The following is a 15,791-nucleotide window of genomic DNA, read 5'->3' on the forward strand; positions in this document are numbered from 1 at the left end:
TCGTCGGCCTTTCATGGCGACCAGGGGCTAGTTTACATAACTGTCTATTAGCAAAATTGTCAAAAACTTGTCACAGATGTGTCAATAAGCCTCGCTCCTATCGGTCGGTCGTGGCCAGCGGCCATATTGTTGTTTTGCGTCATGAGTGGCTGCATAATACCTCACGGATAAGGCAGAAGTGATGGCGTTGCACACCTCATTATGAAGGCGCTTATTGACAGTTTTTGTCACAGTTTTGAGGCTGTCGATTTGACTGTTGAGTTTGTGACAGAAAATGGCGGCGGTGCACGCGGCCATACGACTGATGCGGCTGCGCTGGCGCGAGAAACGGCGAAGGAGGGCGTACGAAGACGCGTTTGACTTCCGGACAAGCTGTTTCGATGCCTTTTTCGACTGGAGAAGCAGACTGTGGAGAGGCTTTGCGACGAACTCGCCAATGAACTGGGAGGTTTGCGTGCGAGGGCACTGTTGGTGCGGCGGCAGGTGCTTTGTGCAATGCGGTTCTTTGCCACGGGCAGCTTTCAGGCTGCCGTTGGTAGCGAGGCGCACGTCGGCATCGCACAACTGACGGTGAGCAAATGCGTGCGGCAGCTATTGGAGGCAATTTGTAAAGTTATTGCGCGGAAGGGTGGATGCGGTCGTCACCTCTGTGCCAGAGATATATAAATAAGACACGCGTATGCTGGCAAAGCACTTTATGTTTCCCAGCAAATCGCACTTCGTGGTCGTCTTCTGTTTCCCAACGAGAAAGAAACAAACAACCACTCGTCACATGCTGCAACACCTCACCTTTTGGCATTTTTGTCGTCGATCGAAAGAGCCAAACAACACAGACTTCAACAAGCTGTCTTCGTCGATTTCAGTCAGTGCGCTCCTTGCAAGTTCGCTTGCAGGCACGTAGCCTTCATTGCATTCGTTGAAAATTTTCTGTGCACTTAGGTCAACCGCACAGTAGATCGATTCCAGACGTCGCGCAAAAAAAAACAATAACACGGCGTGAAATAGCTGCTTTAGTGCAAAGCGGCCTTTCTCCTGCCGTCAGCACACACCCCGCGGCACCGGAAGTTACCCACCAGTCAATTTATTAGCACAACTTCGAACGCTTTTTGTTTTGCTTAATATTTTCGAACCTTAAACACAATTTTTGACAAAATAAAGCTTTAGTTATTTTTATCATTGCTTATTTATTATTTCTTTTTACAAAAATTTAAGCAGACAGCCCCTCGAATGCTCTCGGGGCGCCGCCCTGCTGTAATTGCTGATTCCTCGTTGCGTCACTTGGTTACGTCTCATCCATTCGTCATTTTGACGTCACTGTCAATAACTTGTGACAGAATTTGTCACAGTTGCGCAATCTGGCCCCAGAGCTGGACTTTTTTTAACCTCCAGCCAGAGACTTTATTTCTCCTCTGCGGCCTCTTTTCTCCTGACCTTCACCCGAGGCTACCCTTGTTTCCCTCCAGAGGCGGCCGAACATATAGATGGTTGCTTTCCCATGCCTTCGAAATGCCTGGCTCATCAAAGGAGTTGCCCGCACTCGTGGCTCCCGAGTATCTACCACGTCCCGAGTGGCCCTCACTAGAGACGTCGCTTGTTTCCGTCCGGGATCGGTGGCTATTCACAGGCGACGGAGCGCACGGCGCCAGCGCGCCGGCCTGAGGACTACATATATTCTTGGCAACAGACGGTGGCCGAGGCCAACGAACCCCGAAATCCGCAGGCCGTTGAACAAGACGCTATACGGGAGATCGAAGGTCAAAGCTGAACGAGGCAGGCAAGTCACCAGAAGTAAGACAGTCACGGCCCGTCTGCCCTCAAAACTATATTAGTCGTCAAAATACCCATCTTTAGACCTTACAAGTAATAAGTAGTTAAATGCCCGTCATACCTCATAACTGTGGCCAAACAGTGTTGCCTCTTGGAGCCGGGTAAACAGTGCGGAAAAAGAAAGATAAAGTAGAGGATTAACCGCTCGAAGTGCACGTCTAATGGATGTGCGCGTATTTTGTTCTGGGTGTGCGGCATAATGGCTAAGAATTCAGTCATCTTATAATAGTCATCCCCACCAGACAAAATCTCTGCTTTCATCGATATGAAATTACAAGAATTGACTTTTAACTAGCGGTATCTGCTGCCTTGAACTGCTGTCGGCTGCCATACTCGAGGATTCCGGATAATTTCGTCCACCTGGGGTTTTTTAACGTGTTCTGACATCGAACAACACACGGACCTCTAGCCTTTCGCCTCGATTGAAATGCTACAACTGCAACCGAGGTCTAACCCGCGTGTTTCGCGTCAGCAGCCGAGCACCACAATCACTTTGCCACCGCGGCGGCTGCTGATCACAACGCATTAAGCTGGGCAATGAAACATATGTACCACAGGACTCTGTTATATTTAGGTGAAATCAAATATAACTATGTGCACAAATGCAGTTTCGAGCAGCAGCAAATGTTTTGAAAAATACAATAAAGTTCTCAATTTCTTTGATACAAGTACCAATCACGAGAAAGGCGTGACAATAAAACTTTTTTGTGCCATGAAATCTGAGGTTCTTGAATTGAATACCCCTCATATTGCGGGTCACTACCCTTTGCGTCGTCGTAATGATGCGGGTCGCCTCGATGAGAAGGTGCGGTAAGTTCGTGCAGTGGCACCACCTCCTGAAAGATGAAAAGAGGGCGATAATTGGCGAATGTCTACTTTGAAGAAAACTCCAAGTGGAAAAGAGAAGCAAGAGCATTTTACACAAACTTTATACGCAGCATAAGCATTTTACACACACGCTATCAAGTAACACGCATAATATATTTTCGTGGACAAATCACGCTGCCGAATACGGCACTGTCGTCGCTTCCGCGCTGGGTGCTATTAATACTATGGTTGTGCAGTTAAGGCGTACGAAAAACTTGTTATATGATTTTATGGTTTTTAACGTCCAAAAGCAAATCAGGCTATGAGGAACGCCATACTGGTGGGCTTCGGATAATTTCGACCATGTGGGGTTCTTTACCGTGCACCTACATACCATAATACACGGCCTTTTTATGATTTCCCCTCCATAGAAACGCGACCGCCACCGCTGCATTGGAACCCGCGTCGTTCGGGTCAGCCGCAGAGCAGCATAACTACTAAGCCGCCGCAAGGCTCGTGGAGGAACCATAGCCTGACAGAGTAGAATCCCACTGTACATTCTCAGAAATATACTTCCGGGAATTGCATTTCTTGGAGTACACGCTCGTCTCGTAATTCGTCTTTTACAGGAGCGGCTACACCCTACAAAGACAGTGAATCTGGGAAGAACATGCACCCATGCATTAGTAAAGGTATTGCACCAATAATCGCTCTTCAGAGACAAAAACCAAGGATCAGAACGGGCGAGCAACGAAGTTCTCGAACAAGGCTGTGTAATGTTAACTATTAGTCCATTAACGTTACAGTTCCGCCCGCGAAGAAAAAGCGGCGTGGAGCGTTGTATTGCTGAGTTCATCACCTTTCAGCTGCAGCCTTTGTACTACCTGCCTCAGTAGGCAGGTGGCAAAGTAGAAAGAGGGAAATCCTCTCTCACATATGTAGCAGAGAGGAAACATAGGCAGAAGGTGGCTACAGAGGGTTGCTAGCGCAGACAGAGGAGTTTCTGACGCGTGTGGAAGAATGTGCAGCCTAAGGGCTGTTGCTTCGGAAACAACCCTGTATTCCTGCCGGGGAAGGTGGAGGGCTAATTAGAAAATCCGAATCAGATTTCACTGATTATTGCAATCAACAACAAGCCTTAGCTGTCCAAGTCAGGAAAAGACGTTATGCTATCGCATTGTCATCAAATAATGAGAATTAAGCACCACCCCCCCCCCCCCACTGATTTATTCGACTCAGCTCGCGTTCGGGTCTACAACTGAATTCTGTTCCGGTTCTAACAGATTCGAACGAGTTCCGGAACAAAAAAAAAAACAATATAGACATGCTATCTCGTCAGCAATTTTAGTGCTCTATTTCCTTTTATGTGCGATGCTGGGATGTAGGAATTCACGGAAACCTTTCAATGAGCTCCGTCTTTTGTTAATAATAAGTAAACTCAAGCAGAAACATTCCGTCTAAGCTAATTGTAATGATTTAACGTATAACGACGAATTGTAAAATTCTCAAATATATTTTTACGAGTGTTACCACTTGGCCCCCTTAAATGTACACCTCGCGACAAAAAGTACAGGAGAAATACCTAGCGGCTATGTGGCAATTACATCAAACTCAAAAATCTTGCTTCTCTTTGGCTGCATTTCGCTATTATAAGGTATAAACGAGTATTCGTGCTTATGGCTTAATTTAGCTGCCTGCCAAAACGATACTTCAAGTAACTACGGCCTTCGAAAATACCGTGGTTGGAAAACGGCGTGAATCAAACCTTTAGTCTATATATACACCACAGGATAGGAATTACGCGCTGAAGGAGCAAAATAGTGTGATAAGCAAAAGAAAGAGTCAGTGTTATAAATTCTAATGTTCTCTCTCAAGCAAAAAGAGTACTCCGTTCTCTGCATCTCGCTATTTCTTGTGGTTGTAGGGATTTACGGAAGCCTTTCTTTCAGTTTTAGCTGTTGGTAATAATTAGTAAACGCACACAGAGACGATTCGACTAAGCTAATTTTAGTGAGTTCAGGTACGCCGACGAAGAATAGGCTATTGACACTTCAGAGAATTCGAGCAGCATACTGGTGGACAAATATCCGCAATTATCCGATTTAATGCAAATCAACTGCGTATACGAGTGGTGTCTCATCTCAATGAAGACAATAAAAAAATACCGCACGATTGAGAGCCTCGACAGTGCGTTATTAGAAAAAGCTCGTATGTATGCTCTCCGTGGGTGAGTGAAGACGGTTAGCTATTTTTGTTTTTTTTAAAGCAACGAGAAGTATAAATGAGGATTTCACAGGTGGATTTTTGCAGACGTCACTGCTGTGCTTCTGTTTCGGCAGCTTTCACAGCCAGATCTTGTCGCCAGTGGCGCTGCGTAAACGACTACATCAGCCGAATATCATATTTGATCGACATGTTTCACGGTAATGTCCAAGTATACACGCAATGTGCGCCTGCTACCCATTCTTTGCTTATAACTTACTAATGGGGAGCTTTAGTATAGAGTGCGCAGATACACAAAGCGATAACATACGCTAAAAAACAGCGTTCTTAGCGGGGATACGCGAAATGCTATTTGAAATCGAGCCTTAAGGTATGCTCGTATTACGCACGAAATTTTTGAATTTAGCGTGCGTGGCTCTTCAGGACGCTGAACGGTCGTCTCCTACATGGCGGCGCGCTTCAATGTGAACTCGAAGTGCGCCAAGTGAAGCGCGCTTTGGAGTGCACTCGTCGTCGTTACTGCGTTTTTTAGTACATTCACTTGCCATAAATTGGGCTTCGGTCTTTTGGTTTACTCACCTGGCCCATAACGAAGCGTATGACCGATAAACTTGCTGTACTTTTTATTGAGGGTGTTCCTCACTATGCCTCTAGGCAAAAAGAGGTACGTTGTTTTGTTGACAATTGTGGTTTCCGCTTTTAAAACCAGATGGCGCCACTCGGCTGCAGCATAAAAAGGAGCACAGGCCCCTATGGCTAGCATTTCTGGTTATTAAGGGAGCCTACGGCGTTATTCAAGAATATCTGTGGCACATACTTGGCACATTGGATATGGAAGTTGGAGTAATTAATCTTTTAAAAGATATATATATATATAAAGGCACCAGAGTGCTTATAAAATGGGAAAGAATGTATCAGAGATACAGCGGGGGCTTAGGCAAGGGTGTCCTCTGTCTCCTTTGTTGTTCATTTTGTACCTGCAAGGGTTGAAGACCAAGCTAGAGAGGAGCGGACTAGGCTTCAACCTTTCTTGTTTTAAGCAAGGAGAATGGATTAAATAGTCATTACCGGGACTAATATACGCCGATGATATAGTGCTAATGACTGACAACAAGGAAGACTTACAGAAGTTGTTAGACATATGTGGTACAGAGGGACATAGAGTAGGTTTCAAGTTTAGTAAGGAAACATCTGCAGTCATGATATTTAATGATGATGTCGGCGAGCATTGAAGACAGTTCGCACTAGAAGTAGTGGATGGGTACAAGTATCTTGCGGTGTGGATAAATAACGGGGCTGAGTATCTGACAGAGCATGAAAAATATGTAATGAATAAAGCTAGTAGTAGTGCAGCTGTGATGAAAAATAGAGCACTGTGGAATTACAAGTGGTAAGAGGGATATGGAAAGGGGTGATGATTCCTAGCCTGACTTTCGGTAATGCGGTCCTGTGCATGAGAAGAACAGATGTTCAAGCAAGGTTAAAAATTAAACAGCGTGTCGTAGGGAGGCTAGCTTTGGGAGCACATGGCAATACGCCCAATCAGGGAGTACAGGGTGATATGGGATGGGCGTTGTTCGAGAGCAGGGAAGCTAGCAGTAATATAGCATTTGAGGAGCGATTGAGAAAAAGGGGGATAAGCAGTGGGCTACGAAAGTTTTCAGGCACCTTTATATAAGGAATGTTGATACGAAATGTAGAAAGCGAACTATAAAATTTACAAGTAAATATCTGGGCAGCAGTAAGGGCAAATCAGCAAGTATCGGTTAAGAAAAAGGTTAAAGAAACAGAGAGCGTTCTGTGGAAAACAAGAATGCTGGCGAAATCAGCTCAAAGGCATGCTTGAGCTCTTCTTTACCAGGCGTCCCCACGACAGCGCAGAGTGTCTGGAATTGGTTGCCTCAGTGCCATACGCCGACAATTTTGCAGATTTAAAAAACTTAGGCAAGCGTAGCCCACTCCACACAAAGCACTGAGCAAAGAAGAGGAACCCGCACTGCGACGCCTTCCCCCTCACCATATACACTACAGCAGTGGCACCCGACTCTGCACACCCCGCAGTGCCCACACTGTGGAGAGGTTGCTAATCTATACCACATAGTCTGTGGGTACCAGTTCAATCCCTACCTGAACCCCATACCCATCTTCCCTAACGAGCAATGTGAGGTCTTTTTGCTAGGCGGCTTCCCTGTGCACCAGCTAGCACTAAAGACTCCTAGTCCAGTAGTCAGTTGGTAGACGAATAGAAACCGTACTAGGGGGCCCATTCTGGAGCCTCTTCAAGCATCTTTCGCTTTAATAAAGTTTTAGAGCGCAACTGTTCATCGCACAATCTTAGTTTCAGCTACGTGTCTGCTTTCGGTTTAACCGAGCCGCACCATGAATACATAAAAATCAACTGTACCACTACTGGGATTTGAATCCGTGGTGTCGCGAACACATCAGCTTCGCTCGCCGCTGCACGAGAGCGCTAGGCTATCGCCGCAGCCTTTAAAGCCTCGTGTTAAATGGTTACACACTATCGCGCTGAGAATTTTACATCGTGATCTTCATCTACTAATACTACTATCTAACTGATGTCGCCGCCAGACGTGCGCACGACCCAGCACAGCAAAAAAATTGGGCTAGAGAGCTTGAGATACCGGCTGATGTGCACTCAAATTTCGCATCATTGGGTATTGTATTCGAATTTACTATTTTTTATGCAAAAAAGATTGTGTGTCTTGATCACTTCTAGCAGCACACTCCAGGTACAGGCGGCGTAGGTATCGAGAAGGAAGTGCGTGGTGTGGTCACGTGATCGGTTGCAACAACTACGAAGGCCCCACTCCACCATAAATTATAGATAGAAAGCTGCGCGGTAATAAAACTAAAACTTGACGGGTCGTGAATGTGCATACAAAAGTAGCATTGTATCACCTTTCCGAAAAGTAACAAAAGAACGGGGTTTGTGCCAGTCCGTTTGCTGTAACTGGAATTAAAAAAGAACTGGTCCACGCTAATTCAGTGTGGCGCGCCTGCACCCTCACAGGCGTGCTGCGACGTCTTGAACACCGTTACATCCTTTCTCAGCAGTCTATTTCCGCGCCTGTTTCATTTTTATCAAACGATAATTTACAGCCTATGAGTCCTGTATCTTTACAGTCGCTTGGCGTTGAGAAACTAATTTCAATATAACTGTTCAATTTTGATGCGGCCTTAATTCTATTGACACAAAAATACTAACGCACAATAAAGTGCATTTGGTCATAATCTTATCAAAATATTAGCGCAATGAACAGCTTTCTATCTTGCCGAAATACTGCAAGGTCGGCGTCGGAGTGCTTGCGTCCGGACTTGTACACGACGGTGACGTCCAACTCCTGGCTCCATCGAGCGAGTCGGCCAGAGGGATCCTTCGAATTGGCAAGCCAGCACAGTGCGTAGTGATCGCTGACCACCTTGAACGGTCGTCCGTAGAGGTAGCGGCGGAATTTTGACGTAGACTAGATGCTGGGAAGGAACTCCTTCTCCGTAGTCGAGTGGTTATCCTCGGCCCTGGACCGGGAGCGGCTAGCGTATGAGATTACTTTCTCAAGTACGTCAGTTCTCTGAACGAGGACGGCGCCTATGTCCACGCTACTTGCGCCGGTATGAATTTCTGTCTCCGCGTTTTCATTCATCATCAGTGGAGGCTGTAAACGACGCTGAAGTTCCTTGAAGGCTTCTGCTTGCGGCGCTTCCCATTTAAATGACATGTCTTCCTTTGTGAGTTGGGTCAAAGGCTCGGCGTTGCGCGAAATGTTTTTGGCAAATCGTCGGTAATACGAGCAGAGTCCCCGGAATCTGCGCACAGCTGTCTTATCGGCCGGCGGTGGAAACTGTTCAACAGCAGCTCTTTTCTGCGGGTCTGGGCGTACTCCTTCCTTGCTAACGATGCGGCCTAGAAACAGCAGCTCTTCGTCGGCAAAGTGGCACTTATCTGCTTTAGAGGCTAGGACGGACGACTTGAGTGCGTCTAGTTCTGTCCGAAGCCTTTTCATCTGCTCTTCAAAGGTCGCGGCGAAGATAACGACGTCATCTTAATATACTAGACAAATTTGACACTTCAGGCCTGCCAGCACTATATCCATTACTGGCTGAAGCGTCGCTGGAGCGGAACAGAGCCCAAATTGCGTCACCTTGGACTCTAAAAGCCCATCCGGAGTGATGAATGTGGTCTTCTCGCGATCTCTTTCATCGACCTCAATTAGCCAGTAGCCGCTCTTGAGGTCCCTCGATGAGGAATACTTGGTGTTGCAAAGCCGGTCTAGTGTGTCGTCCATTCGGGGGAGGGGGTACGCGTCCATCTTTGTTATGTTACTCAAATGAAATGGGAAGGATGATCTGTCTATCCCACCTCTTGTACGTGATGGTCTTGAAGTTTGTAACAAAATCGACAAAAGTGATTTGTTTGATTGCCTTTACCTCTTTTTCACTCAGGTTGGTTGCCATGACAGTGGAAACTTTGATGTGTTGGGGGTTCATCCTATTGATGATATTATAGTTGACCAGCGCAGAGTTATTTTTTTTTGCTAAAAGGATTGAAATATTCAAAGGCACCTGGAGCTCACCCTATTATCAAATGCGTTGCTTTCGTAATGTGCAGGCGCACTACCCCCAATACATTAGTGGTGCGGGATAGGCTTGTTTCTTTTCTTTTACAATTGTATGCCTCAATCTACATTATGTGCAGGCTCAAAAGCAAATTCTCTAAATCCTACTTTTCAAAACCACTCAAGGACAGTGCTTTGCCGCTTGAATGGAAAATGATGTACGTTGTGCCCAATCACACAATCGAGGCGAGATAATCTAGGTTCAAATTATCACTCAGTGTCCCTCTCAGGGGCAGTTTGCAAGATTTTAGAGCATGCATTTTCTAAAATTATAGTACATTATCTTAAAAAGTTTTCCTTAATCAATATTACACAGCATATTTTTCGTACTAGATTTTCCTGTGTCAAACAGCTAACTGAACTGGTTCATCATATAGCTTGTTCATACCTTTATTTGTGAAAACATACCGTGGTGATTGGCGGTCAAATTTCTGTTGATGCTTCTGTTACCCCAGATATTACCCAAGGGCCAGTTCTGGGGCGGCAGCTGTCTCTAAGGTCCATAAATGAAATTTTTTATGGGATCTATTCTTCTTTGAGATAATTGGCTAATGACTGTTTTATTTAGAACAGTTACGAATGCTGCGGAATATAATGCTTTACAGTGCGGCGTTAATAGGATTCCGGACTGGTGCAGAAAATAAAGCACGAATATTAATCTCTAAAGAAGTGTACCTAAATATTTTCGAAAGAAAATCTGATCCCATAATTTTCAGTACAGCATTAGTGCTGTGAAATGCCTCAATAGGCAATTTTTTGCATTTTCTTGCCTTTCTGTTGTTTTTCCGCTAATACTTCATTTTTGACCAGATGTGCTGTCATATATGCTTCGAAATTCGGCCTTTCGGTCCTTTTTCTGTTTTTATGCTTTGGGACGTCGGTCCGATGATGTTGAAAGGGGCACGAAAATGCGCGCACAAAGGTTCAGACCTCACCAAACGTTTTTTCTCGAAGTGTTGCCACCGCCCAATCAGGCAAAGTCCAGCGGGGACCATCGCCTCAACGTACGCACGAGTCGCACACTCTCTCTCGACTCTCAGTTAGCTGTGCCGTTGCCCTGGTTACCCTCAGCGCCATTGACAGACATGCACTTGCAGGCACAATCCTGTACACGTAAGCGCTGTCTTACTTTCCAGGAAGCTGGGAAGGTGACCTTCCTGCTCGCCTCAGCCGCCCCAAATTGGACGCCGAACTTCGGTGCCAAATGCACGCTGTCCCGAAATATCTCCCACCGAGGCAAGGGAGCGCTGAAATCCTCCACTCTCCTCTAAAACCCGTCCCAGTACATCCAATAAAGTTTTACCCCCACCACCACCTCCCGACAACGCAGGCGCCACCACTCTGGTCTCGGAAAAGAATGGGTGGAACTGGCAAAACAATGAAGAGGACGCTCGCGTACATGCCCATGATTCTTTCTTCATCGGTGGAGAATGGTCAGTTCTTTGGCGGCAGCATCGACGCGGTGCACTGACTTGAGCCACCCTTAACAGCGTTTGCTTCGTCACCGCCCTCTGCATTTCATTTTCCGTTTACATGCTGAAATAAACGGCAACGAGTACGGTTCGTTGCAGACAGTGGGTTCCGCTGTTTGGAGATGTTTTTTCTTCTGATGGAACGGTTATTTTTCGCAAAGCGGTAAAAACTTCTAGATCAAGGACAAGCGATACCATGCAGCTTTTTTAGACCTGAAGCAGAAGGAGTGGACATCAAAGCTCCTCCTGGCAGGAGCTTCAAACGGTGATTCGTTGACAAAAGATTCTCCATTTGCTATGGCATTGTGTCGGGCATTTTTAGCGACAGAAATGCCGCTCAGGAAACTTAAAACACTGATCTTCGGAACTTCTAGGGCAAATACAACTAGCAACATGTTCCACATGAGTCAGCGCTGCGCAAGAGATATGTGAAAAATTGCTACGAGGAGACTCTCACCAAAATCGGAGATGAAATTCGGCACAGCTATATTTGGGCGACCGTTGAGAAATCACCCATACTAGTGGACGGCATGTTGCTAATTTCATCACCAAAACATTCAACCCAAAGGAAGCTGGGCGAGCAATCTTGCACAACGCAGACGCTCTAGGAAGGATGAGGTATTTGGCCACAGCTCGTTTTTCCACTTCATGTATGGTGCTTTCTGCGGCAAGCAAATAGAGAAGGCACTTTTGCTCGTTCGCCCTTCTATACGAGCAAAAAAGGAAATAGATTTATAATTTTGTATAACAAGGTGCTTCACCTTTCCTTTATTGTTCATGCAATGCAGCGCATTGCCAAATATGTCCCGCTCTCTTTTCCCCTAGTGGATACGCTAGTGTCGAGCACAAAGAGGTGATTCCGAAATTCTCATCAACAATTCCTGCCTTCGGCGCCACACAGCCTGATAAGCCTTTACCGTCACTGTCTGTTCTGACTGGATGGGGAACATTCGTAAATGCAGAAGTCTAATGAGCATGTCTCTTTGAATGGTCGAACCTTTCTTTGAGGAAATCAAAGATGACCCTGCGTGTGTGATCAATGCAAAAGCCATGTTCAAACAAGCGATCATGTTAAAAGACCTGACGAACAATAGTGCAAATTTGAGCAAATTTGCACACAGGAAAAGAAAGTTGCAAAAGGCCGGTCTTTGAAAAGATGAATCATTGAAGACCGACGAATATGTTCAAGCAGCGCTTCGGGGACGGGAAGGAAACAGTGCTACTGCTTCTACTAAGAACAACTAATGGAAAAATTTGGAGGTCTTGAAGAAATTTTTCAAATTGGAGATCTAGCGGAGATAATAGGACCATACTATCTTAAGGCCTGAGCTACCATGAAGTCTCATGTTTTAATTTCGCGCCAATTATGTCATCTGACAAAGGAAACAGCTTTCTAAACAACATTACAATGCTCTAAAGAAACAAAACGATCTTGATGTTTGACAGTTTGAGGATTCCCTTTATTGTAACGAGCTCCATGTACTGCGAATACTCTATGCTCTGCTAACCGACTGTGTCCGTTGTGTTTGTACTAAGTACGTGAGAACGTCAAACTCATCTATTTTTTTATGTTAATAAAATTTCAGTTTCTTGGCAAAAATTATGAACTAACTAAGATGCCTATTTTTCTAATTTGCTAGTAATTAATAAAAAGTATTATTCAGGACGCTAAGTTTTGCTTTATAGCGCCTATTTTATGATTTTTTAGAGCCTTAATGTCGGCCTGCTTTTGGATTCTTTAGTGCCTACGTTTCCTGGCCCTAATCCTTAGCAGAGAATTCGTAAGATTAGGACACACTTAGAAACGTGTATACTAACTGACTTCAATTCCTGCATAATATTTTTCACTTCAAAACCAGTATTGATCGTAACAAATATTTGTTTGCACAAGACTACGTTCCTGCGAGAAGGGACCGCACTTTCAAAGTAGAGGAAATAAAATGGGGATCGGATTTGCTAAAAATGTAATTTTTAGCGAAGAGATAAATGCTCAGAATAAGTCGCTCCAAGAAGTCGAGCCCACTATGGTGAACGAAACTTTTGCCTCATTCCTATGATATTTAATGTTTTGATTCATAATTTCACATTTTTCCGCAGAGTATTTTCTGCACTGTTTTTTACCTTCTACTTCATTTTACTGCTTATGTATTGATTCCCCCTCCCGTAGTTTTATAACTGTTAACGAGTAAACGTCCAGCAGATGTCTAATACGATCCAGTGTTTCATAATGATGGTTACTGTGTGCGCTAGATTTCTTCCATGTTTTGACCACTCTTGGTGCATGAACTGTTCCCCATTAGCATGTTTGCAGTTGCAGACGAGTGAGCCATAACAGTAGCTCCACTGCCGTCGCAATACTATCTGGAACCTTTATGAATTGTGTGACAAACAGCCAGTGCAGGGTCGCGCTACTGTGCACAAAAGTAGCCATGTCGCCACTGGCTGCACACATTTCTGGCGTAATTTCACATTCTGTTATGGCACTCTTTGTCGCCTGTTAGTTCTTGCAATAAGTCGGCCTTTGCATCTCTGTTAATCTTCCTTCGAAATCAACTTGAACATGCCTTAATATTGCTATCTTAACATAAGGTGATTTGAGACGTACCTTTTCACCAGCACCAATTGCGCGCAATCTTACTGAAATAATATACGCTCACTCCTCAATATTATAATGCTTGTCTTACACGGCACCTTGCTCTCACTAATCACACCTTTAACCTTGAAGCTAACCACAACCACGCTGCTAGATTTATAAATTCTAACTATTCAATTTGATCCACATCTACGACAAAGGCACTCGACCTGTCTGACCTCTCATTACGCCGCAAGTGCTCTCGTCTCTGTTTTATACAATATATTATCTTCATTTCTTTCTAAACAAACACCTGTGCACCACAGCTAATACAAAGTTTACGAACCACCTTAATGCATCATTAGAATGATTGTTCCATTAATAAACAAGCACCGAATGGAAGCTCGTTCCCGCCTCCACAGTACCGATGCTTGACGGGCCTTTTTCATGAACACTGTCCTTAGCACCTCATAGTTGTTCTTGTTTCATATTTATTGCACTGCTGTGCAATACAACACCACTGTTTTCTTAAATGCAGAAGGACCTTAAAAGTATACAAAATAAACAAACTGCTGAGGTGTGGTTACGAAACAAATAGCAGAAGTTTGGCAAGAAATGACAAGCACATCGCGAAAATATTTTTAGTTTCCTTTCGTTTTTGAAAACTAGAACAAGAGCTCCATTCTACTAAAAATGATGTGTGGAAAATTCTGTTCATGGTAGAAAAGTGCCGACACAGGAAGAAGCAAGAACAAAATGCAGGCTCTGACTAGCAAATGGCGATTATTTAAGACAAGCGGAACTATATCCCGCAACGCCGCAAAAACCCAAACGCAATCAGGTGCTGCACAAGCAGAATCAAGCTACTATGCAAAGAGAGCGAAGTAAACGACACGTCCTTAGCTCATGAGAAATGAAGCCTGACAAGTGACTAACTGGCGAAAACGGGTGAACGGGAGTACCATAAAGATGAACGGGTAATAACAAGCAAGAAAAAACATAAACGAGAATAAAAGAGAGTTTAACTTGTGGCAAGGGAGTGTCAAGGATGAAACGAAACACAAACAGTTGATGAGGCATAAAAAGTGATCGGGTGAAAACAAACAAGAGAAACAAGAAAAAGGGTAAAGGCATGTTAGAAGGGCGGCTAGAGAGTATAATGACTGTGATGCTCTAGAAAAGCAATTTCTTTCGGAAGCAGCATGATAGACGGCGCACTGGCACAACTGTGAACTTCCCTGTTGATGATAAATGCTTCCCAAATTTCTAGGGCGTGCTGGCTGAAACATCCACTAATGACGCGGGTTTCGTCAAGCATAGGAGAGCATTTACAATTGAATCAATAGGTTGGACCCGCTAGTCAAATTTCGAGAAGTTTCGTGCTCGCGCAACCTCTAATTAATACATCCTGTGGTCTGGCCTACATGGGACCTGCTACAGAAAAGCGGAATTTCGTACACAACGTTTTTCTTGCATTTTACGAATGGGTTGTAGTGTTTCTTTACATGCATTCAATTCGTTCAGTATCTTTGTTCACGCGTTTGCACAGAGCGCAAAGTTTGTTCGGAGGAGAAAAAAATTGCGGGAACTCTAACCTTAGCCCTTATCTTCTTGAGCTTGTGGGATACACCATGCACATAGCGAGGGAACCACGACTGTGCACGATCTTTCGATGTCCGGATGTTTTTTCGTTTCGTATCTTATGTTTATTTATTTATTGTTCATTTAATTATTTACAATACCCTCAATCGCCGAAGCATTGCAGAGGAGTGTGGGGTGAACATTTCCAGAGACATTTGTGAGGAATCTTGGTTGAAGTGTAGCAAGCTGTATGTAGAAGACTTTAGGAGAGAGAGAGAGAAAAAAAAACTTTATTGGCGCCTAAAAGTGGTCGATTCAGCGGGACCCGGGTGTCTTCATGTTGAAGTTCCGAGTCTTCTAGGGGTGGTGCCCTTATTTCAGGGCCCCACTGAGTCTTGCTACCTGATAAGCATGCTGGACCAGTCCTTTTTGGACCGCCAGCACGCTGCTAGTGAGCAGGCTCTCCCACTGTTCTCCATTGGGATATTTTACTTTATGGAATGAATAACTGTTTTTACATTCCATGTAATATGGTATAAAGTGGGGGTGGCTCCACACCACTTGCATGTCTCCGCGTACTGGTTCGGAAACATTTTGTGAAGTATGTGTAAGTTATGAAAGCTTCCTGTTTGCAGTCTACGCCAACCGACTGCCTCATATTGCGTTAATAGCTGG

The 15,791-nt window shown here is 44.7% G+C and overlaps 1 long non-coding RNA gene across 1 annotated transcript in view; it reads right to left on the minus strand.

Annotated features, from left to right (window-relative positions):
* Positions 1-2,503: 2,503 nt before the first annotated feature.
* Positions 2,504-15,791, minus strand: part of LOC144119225 (uncharacterized) — a 29,761-nt gene continuing 16,473 nt past the window's right edge. Inside the window, exon 3 of the long non-coding RNA XR_013312304.1 lies at positions 2,504-2,663. This is a non-coding gene — a long non-coding RNA (uncharacterized LOC144119225). The remainder of the gene's footprint in view (positions 2,664-15,791) is intronic.

This window comes from Amblyomma americanum, chromosome 2 (genome assembly GCF_052857255.1).
Source record: "Amblyomma americanum isolate KBUSLIRL-KWMA chromosome 2, ASM5285725v1, whole genome shotgun sequence".
Taxonomy (NCBI): domain Eukaryota; kingdom Metazoa; phylum Arthropoda; class Arachnida; order Ixodida; family Ixodidae; genus Amblyomma; species Amblyomma americanum.